This window comes from Rhinolophus sinicus, chromosome 8 (assembly GCF_057876585.1).
Source record: "Rhinolophus sinicus isolate RSI-liver-muscle chromosome 8, RSI-T2T, whole genome shotgun sequence".
Lineage (NCBI taxonomy): Eukaryota > Metazoa > Chordata > Mammalia > Chiroptera > Rhinolophidae > Rhinolophus > Rhinolophus sinicus.
Window position 1 is genome coordinate 9,248,384 of NC_142508.1, and position 8,438 is coordinate 9,256,821.

The 8,438-nt window shown below is 49.1% G+C and overlaps 2 protein-coding genes across 5 annotated transcripts in view; one reads left to right on the forward strand and one right to left on the reverse strand.

Moving 5' to 3' along the window:
• SLC37A3 (solute carrier family 37 member 3) overlaps positions 1-8,438 on the forward strand; it is a 93,731-nt gene that overhangs the window by 21,065 nt on the left and 64,228 nt on the right. Inside the window, exons 1-2 of one of the 4 annotated variants that reach the window (XM_088799886.1) lie at positions 2,054-2,198; positions 5,003-5,135. The exons of 1 other annotated variant lie outside the window; for it this stretch is intronic. The gene's annotated coding sequence lies outside the window, so the exon portion shown is untranslated. Of the gene's footprint in view, positions 1-2,044; positions 2,201-5,002; positions 5,136-8,438 lie in introns of those variants that run through there. 2 more of the 4 variants (XM_088799885.1, XM_088799884.1) reach the window with 2 other exon arrangements.
• LOC141567575 (ras-related protein Rab-19-like) overlaps positions 1-8,438 on the reverse strand; it is a 35,058-nt gene that overhangs the window by 13,981 nt on the left and 12,639 nt on the right. The gene's annotated exons all lie outside the window — the stretch shown is intronic.

Below are 8,438 nucleotides of genomic sequence, written 5' to 3' on the forward strand. Positions count from 1 at the left end.
CTATATATAGTTTGCCATTTTAACCATTTTAAGTGTACAGTTCAGTGGTAGTTAATACATTCCCAGTGTCGTGCAACCCGCACCACCATCCATCTCCAGAATGTTTTCATTATCCCCAACTGAAAATCTATATCCATTAAACCGTAACTCCCACTTTCCCTTCCGACCAGCCTGGAAACCACTGTTCTACTTTCTGTTGCTATTAATTTGATTACTCTGGGTACCTCATATAAATGGAATATATATATATATATATATATATATATATATATATATACATACAGATGTATATATATATATACATCTATATATATATCTGTGTGTATATATATATGTATATATATATATAGTGTGTGTGTGTGTGTGTCTGGCTTATTTCATTTAGGATAATGTTTTCAAGGTTCGTCTATGGTGTAGCATGTATCAAAATTGTCTTCCTTTTTAAGGCTGAATAATATTCCACTATGTATTTTTTAAAACAAAGTGAAACCTTTGTTGCTCACCCTGATATCATATTTTCCCAGCTACATACACCCTTAGATGACTGGAAACAAAACTATTTCTGCAGTGTGTAAATTCCCGTCCCTCCCTTTTCTTTCAAAATTTCTTTCTGTGTCCTTTTCAAATACGCATATATCATTATAATGCCTAAATAGGCTTTGACCAGCCTCACAGATGGACAGGGCCTGGCAGCCATCACTGCAATGCAAACATGCAGGTGGATAGTATCCCTAACTCCCAGTTCCTGTGGAGGGCAGGAGCCTAACGTCCCAGGGTGCCTCGCTCCATCTGCAACAATATCTCCTGTCCTAAAGATATGAGAAGTTTGTTTGTCCTCTGGACAAGCTAGCACAGGTCGTCTCCCCAATCACTGTGATGAAGTTCGGAGGAACTGTGTGTGACAAATGCCCTGTCAAGCGATTTGAGGCCTGGTGAATATCCTGAGAACATGCCAGGAATTGGTTGCATGGGCTTGGTTGGCTCTGTACAGGGGAGATTCCTCTCTGTCTTTGCAGCAATCTTTTACCTGATTTAAAGCTTTGTCAATAATAAAACTGTTTCTGAGATCCCTTTGGAATTCTTTTCAACTGAACATTACATCCCTCTTTGAGTATCTAAAGGACTCTGTCTGAACATCTCTCAAGACACAAATTCTATTCTGTATACATTATCGTCCCTTTTCTATCTCACCCCTTCTTTCAGATCTTAAACTTCGTTAGGGCAGGAATTGTTTTATCCATCTCTATTTCCTGAAGCACCACAGGAAAAGAGGGAAAAAGTGCTGAGGAAAATGAGGCTCAAACTGCAATCTGCCCTGGGTCACAGCTAGTGATTGAAAGAGTCAAATTTGAATGCCAGACCCCCTGACTCAAAGCCCATGTTCTTTCCACGAGACTATTCCATGCTCCTTACCTTACATTCTTTATGATAATACGGATTCAGGAAATCTGTAAGACTGAAAAAAAAAAAACCCACTGGTTTTCTAATGTACTACCTTTGTGGAGAGGTTTTCTGGGTTGGGAGAGTTTCTAGTTTTAAAATTATATTTCCTCCACAGTTGAAAGCAAGCCCAGAAGGGTAGAGGACCTTCGTTGAGTTGTGTGCTCTAAGGCCTTTAATTTTTGCTTGAGGCTGCCAGGACCTTAACCATCATTTCTGGGTGGGTGAAATGGGATGTAGAACAGTGAATGACACCGGGAGACTAACAGCCCTGTGAAATGGGCAACTGTAGCTAATTAAACGACAACCAAAGCTTATACTCTCATGGTAGATCAGTAGCAGCACATTACTTTCTGTAAAAACAAAGAGCAGAAAAAAGCTATTTGTAAAATGACGACCTGTACATCATTTCTCCTGATATTGTATCTTATCTCTCCGTCACTGCTTTTTTCCTAACAATCCTGGCCAATATCCGCCCCCGCCGCCCAGCAGCGGGGGCCACAGAGGCCTCCCCCACCCCTGGAAGCAGCCCGGGTCCACCTCGCCCGCCTGCCCTCGCGGTAGGACTACAACTCCCAGCATGCTGCGGGGGCAGGCGCGGGTCACGTGGGCGCCCGGAAACCCTGGGCGCGGCGTCGGGGTTGAGGTGGCGGTGGAGGCGTCCAGCAGGCGACGGAGGCGGCCGGCGGGCGGGCGAGGGTGCCCAGCGGAGTGACCGGAACGGGCAGAGAGAGCGCGGCGATTATTGCGGGTCTCGGGTGTGCAAACCGCGGCCGTGGGGTCCGAGCCGAGAAGGGGCAGAATCCCGCGTGGGGCGGGAATGGGGGCGCCGCGCGGGAGACCCGGTCCTCGGGGCCCCAGGAGACCGGAGGGCGAGGCGGAGATGGCGGTGGGCGGGGGCGACGGGCAGGGCCGGCGGGTCTCAGGCTCCTTCCACCCCGGGTCGGGCCCGTGGGCCCCCGGGTGCTGCGGGGCCTGTGGGGGGCGGCGAGGACCGCGCGGGAGGAGGGCGGGGGCGGGGCGTCCAGAGGCGAGTGGGCGGGGGCGGGGGCGGGGGCGGGGCGTCCAGAGGCGAGGGGGCGGGGGCGGGGGCGGGGGGTCCAGAGGCGAGGGGGCGGGGGGCGGGGGCGGGGGGTCCAGAGGCGAGGGGGCGGGGGGCGGGGGCGGGGGGTCCAGAGGCGAGTGGGCGGGAGGCGGGGGCGGGGGGTCCAGAGGCGAGTGGGCGGGAGGCGGGGGCGGGGGGTCCAGAGGCGAGTGGGCGGGGGCGGGGCTCGTGCGGGTTCGCAGTTAGACCCGGTGAGGGGCTGCTGTCAGGTGGCGGGGGGGCTTCTGGACCTAAAGGAGAGGGTGTGGGGGGGACAACGGGCTTGGGTTTCGGTGAGTCCCGCGGTCTCAGGCCAGGAGTGCGGTCAGTTACTTCCCTCGTTCCCGCAGTGTTTGCAGAATGAGGGCTGGTTATTCTTGTTGTTGACAGAGGGTAATGGGAATGTGTCCCGGGGGCTTTTGGCGGTTCCCGAAATGTAAGATTGGAGATGATGTCACGCTAACTTTTACTGAAGCCTTAATACGGAGAAGCGTATGTTCCCGGGCTGAATAAATGTCGTTCTTAGTTGCCGTCTTATTTCTTCATCGTCTTAGTGCTTGAATGATTTCTTTCCCATTTGTTGGACGTTTACTGTGTGCCGTGCTCTGTACTAAGACTCTGTATGTGTAGTTATCTTATTCGGTCTTTACATGAGGAGATTGAGGTTAAAAGGAGTTAAATGGAAGGTCTTGGATCCCAGCTTGAACTTTCAGCGCCTTTATGTGGGCCCCGTGTGGCTTTAGATCACATCATTCTCCTATCTGTATTTGATTTCCTTCAGAAAATGGCCCAGAAACAGTACTTTTATAAAATTAAAGTCAGTGCAAAGTCTTGTTGCTTTCCAGCTGTCAGGGTCAACTGTATTATTGAACGTTGTGTTTTGTCCCTGTTTGCCAGGGATAAGGGGATGTCACAGCAATGACTGTTTACTGGAGTATAAGTCTTTTGTCTGCGAGCGGGAAAGATTTTATCTTGAAAAGGAGTTGTCTTTGGAATATGTTCAAAATACGTAGGAAGAGTGTGGTTTTGAGAACCCTGGAATAAGATAAGAGTATTTTACAGATAAGTTCTGGGGATTTTGCATCTGTGGTAATGAAACCATTTAAGAAAAGAAAAATTACAGAAAGATACGAGTTTCAAATAAAAGGATTTACGTGGTACAGGTGAACAGCCTCAAATGAGAATGTGGGATAAAAAAGACACGTGTATAAGTGTCGAGAGCATTGGGATGCTAAATTATACTAATAGGTGAACTCAGCTGTCCATTTAATACTTTTTCACTTGCCTCTCTATACACTGAGGACACATAATCTTCATACTTTGCAAATATAAACACTGAGGTCTGGGGAGTGAAGTAATTGCCCATTTAATGCCTTCCCATTTGGGTATAGTGTGTAAGAAAACCACTATTGCTAACAAAGTGTGTTGTTTTTCCATCCTGGATTTACAAGTATGTCGTGTGGGAGACCCTGCTCGCTGTGCCATTTGTCGTGCAGGATCGCTGCATCATTTGTCTGAGTGGGTGGAGGCCTCGGTGTAAGATGTCCACAACTCTCGGAGCTTAAGGCCGCAGCAGATCACCAAAAGGAAGGCAACGCCGTCTATGGCCAAGAGGGTGATGTGACAGCTGGAGGCTTGAGTCTCCCGGGCAGACCGTGCCTCCTGTTCCCGGTGTCGCTCCTCATGTGCGTTCCGAAGCTGGGCTCTCACAGGCACAAACCGCTCCACCATGCTTTGGTAGGTTTTGGCCGGCACCATACTCCGCTTACGAAGCCGAGCTTGTATTCGTGTAAACTGCTCCAGTATATTCCGGAGAGTTTCAGCCGACACCGTACACTGCTCGCTGCGCCATTTGTTGTGCGGGGGACCCTGCTCGCTGCGCCATTTTTCAGGTTGGGCGGCCTGCGGGGTCTCTGCTCCCGCTCCCACACAAGAACACAGGATGTGGCCAGGCCAAAAAGGAACACCCCCGGAGCCATAGGTAGGGGAGTCATACTACTATGGTCTCACTGGAGGCTGGGCCCACCGGATGCGCGACCTGCCGTCCGCCTTTCTGCCAACCGACCGACGACTCTCCTCCACTCTCCTCGACTCTGTTCCTCTACTCTCTTCCGCTCTCCTCGGCTCTCCTCCGTAGCTGCAGCAGTATAACTAGCGGCCAATCGGCTAACCGGCCACAGCCGGCGGCCAATCAGCCACAGCTGACGGCCATCCACTACCCGAGCCAGCACCTTTCCACGTGAGGCCGAGAGCCTGTAAATTACTTTCTGGGGCCCTGTCCCCACAAAGTATATCTCTAAGTTTAAGGTGAGATATTTCTGATTACTATGTTTTACCCAACTTGGGAGATTTTGTATTTTAATCTTTTCCTCTTCTACAATGTAACCTAGGGACTAGGGGCAGGTCTGGGTATGAGTGTTCGCTTCATCTGTTAAGAGAAAGATACTCCTTTCTAAAATCTGTTTTCTCGTTTGTAAGACATGAGAACTAAATGCAGTCATACCTGGCAGACGCCTGGCACAGTGCTTGGCCCTTTGCAAGCATCCGGTGTTGACCGTCGGTCAGAGAATTCATCATCCAAACATCTTGATTGATCATTCTCAATGCTCTGGTAGGTGCTCGGGGTACACCGTGTTCCCCGAAAATCAGACCGGGTCTTGTATTAATTTTTGCTCCAAAAAACGCAGTAGGGCTTATGTTCAGGGGATGTCATCCTGAAAAATCAGCGAGGGCTTATTTTTCGGTTAGGTCTTGTTTTCGGGCAAACACGGTAGCTGCGGACTTAACCCAGGTAAAGCCACAGCTTTTACAGAGTTTACAGACGAACGATAAACTTGTAAGCACTTAAACCAGCTTGGGAGAAATGCTGTGAAGGGAGGAAACAGAGAGAGAAATGAGAGGGGTCGTAACTGAGGGAGACCATTTCAAATAGGGTGATCCAGGCAGGTCCCCCTAGAAGATGACATTTGAGGACCAGCCAAGAAAAACAAAGAGCAAACCATTTGCAAAGAACCAGGAGAAGCATTTCAGGCAGCGGAATGGCAAACGCAAAGGGCTCTGTGGGTCCGGCACAAAAAGCATTAGGAGTGGGGTGATTGTGGTGAGTGAGGGCGCGGGGCAGGTGAGGGTGAGGCAGGGTGCCAGGAGTGGGAAGGAACCGTCTCAGCTCCTCAGCCGATACTGGCACAGGAAGGGGAACCACCAGATGTGCAGTAGGAAGGAGACTGCAGTGTGGCAGCTGTAGGTGAAGATGTGGACGGTCCCCCAACCTCTGATCAGTGCAGGGAAAAATGGTGCAGAACAGTGTGTGTCATATGCTCATCTGTGCATGTGGGAGTGTGATGGGGCTGCTCCTGGAACGTGTGCAGCCTGGGATGTCCTGTTGGGAACCTGGAGTGTGTGAGTTAAGGTGGAGATCGGGGAGTCCTAGCGGAAAGCTGGGGTCCTACATGAAGGAGGGAGGAGAGCGAGGTTGGAAGTTTAAAGAGAGACGTGTGAAATCGCTGTCTTGTCTCAGGGGTTGAGCAAGCAGAGTGATGAGGGAAGTGCAGGCTTGCCGGACAGCGTTGCGTGACCTTTGTGGTTTGTGGTTTTGAATCTAAAGAGTGAGAGCGGCCTGTGTGTGATTCTTTTCTCTGGCAAAAATCAGCTGCTTGGGCGCAGGGAAGGAGGACAGAGGCACGAAGAAAAAAAGTCCCATAAAGGAGACAGTTTAGACTCTAAGTTGGTGCAGAAGGAAATGAGGACGAGAGGAGGATAATGGGTAACGGAAAAAAGGGTGATGTGACCGAATTGGGAGCCTCGCTGAGGCACAAATGACTGTTGGACTGTGGAGTGTGGAAGGCAGCAGTTTTCTGGAAGGAAAGGATGTTTGAATTCATTTTGGGGAGGTGATTCAGTTACTGGTCATAACAGGGGTGGGTGTGGACATGGAGTGGGTTTCTGTTGTGAGGTGGAGGGAGAGCCTGGTGGTGGAGAGGACAGGGAAGCGGTAGAGGACCTGCGTGGATGTTGAGGGGAGACAGGCAGTGGTGGGGGGAAAGGTGGGGCCGGAGCTGTCTGCATGAGGGGCGAGGGCTGAGGTCAGCAGGTGACAACCGGGAGTGAGTTTCAAAGAAGCTGGGATTTGCAAGGAGGAAAATGGACGTGAGACGAGCCATTGCGTCTCCTTGACAGACCCCAGAGGAAGCGGGCTTATGTGGGGGGCACGCAGGGGTCCGCTATGATACAGCGCAGTTTATTAACTGCGTGTGTAGATTTCCAGGGAGCGTGGTAAGAAGGTTGGGGTGGCGTGAAGACCAGATGAGGAAACAGCAAGGTGAACAGCCTGTGTTTGATCAGCAGAAACTTGCCGAAAGCAGTGGGGCTTCTTTGTCATTTCCACGTCTGCTTTAAATCTCTGTGGTCAGTGGCCCCTAAGGTTTTAGGTGCTGAGCGTGGAGAGCTGGTGGGAATAACAGATCAGTTCTGTCTGTGATGCCCCAGTGTCAGCCTGTGAATTGGCTGGTGAAAATCACTCTGTGCTCTGAAGTGATTGCAAAAACTACTGGATCCTCGTGCAGACCTGCTGAAGCACAGCTCCGGGGCTGGGGCCTGGGAATTGCATGGTGGAAGCGCTGTGGCCCATCCTAAGGGCAGCCAGGATGCAGACGCGTCCTCTGGTCCAGCCGCCTCTTTTTTCAGTGGAGAATACTAAAGCCCCCCAACGTGGGAAGGACTTGCCAGGTTCATATTGTAAAGGGCCAGGGCAGGGCAGGACTTAAACATCCTGTGCAGGTTATTTTCATTTATTTTTATTCATGTTAGGACTTTGCTGAATGTTAAAATAACCCGTGTTTGGGTTTGTAAATAAATAGACCCTAAAATGTAGAGAGTCATGTGCAACCCAAACACGTGATCTGATAGGGCGAACGCCTGTATTCTGTGCTTAAGTCACTGATTTGGTGTTTACAAAAGTGTCATAAATTTTATTTATTGATTGATTTATTTTCAAACTTTTATTTATTATAAGTGTGTTTTTCCAGGACCCATCACCTCCAAGTCAAGTAGTTGTTTCAATCTAGTTGTGGAGGGCGCAGCTCACAGGGTCCATGTGGGTATTGAACCGGCGACCTTGGTGTTATGAGCACCAAGCTCTAACCAACTGAGATACCTGGCCGCCCTCCATAAATTTTATTTTTGCAATTGGAACTTTGTTTCTAAATTAGATGAGAAGGGTTCAGGCTACTATTTGCAAGGAACTTTTATTTATTTATTTTTTTTTATTATTTTTTTTTTAAATTAAATTTATTGGGGTGACAATTGTTAGTAAAATTACATAGATTTCAGGTGTACAATTCTGTATTACATCATCTATAAATCCCATTGTATGTTCATCACCCAGAGTCAGTTCTTCCATCACCATATATTCGATCCCCCTTACCCTCACCTCCCCCCCCACCCCCCTTACCCTCTGGCAACCACTAAACTATTGCAAGGAACTTTTAAACATGTTAACACATTTTGTGTGGATAATTTCTGTTCCCAGTAAGTGAAAAAACTAATTGGATCTAATCATCACTCAGTGGTCTCTTTTAAATGGTGGTCTTTCAGCTTCTAGAGACATCCTGACGCACTATAAGAACAAGTACATGCAAGTAGTAATGGGAAGTAAAATGATCATCAGTAAATGGAATTTTTGTGTCACGCAATGAGTGATCTCCGGATGATTCTGTAGAATTATCACCTATTCTGTGCTCTGGACTTTCACTTCAGCTTCCAGTGTTTAGCAGTTATTTGGGGGTATAAATTAACAATGTATGGGTGAGAATAAAACGAGAAACTCTGACGTCTAAACCACCTTAGGAGCGAGCCATCTGCTGAATGGTAGACCAGCTACGTGAATCTCGTGAGCGTGTGTGCTTGTTCACGCAAT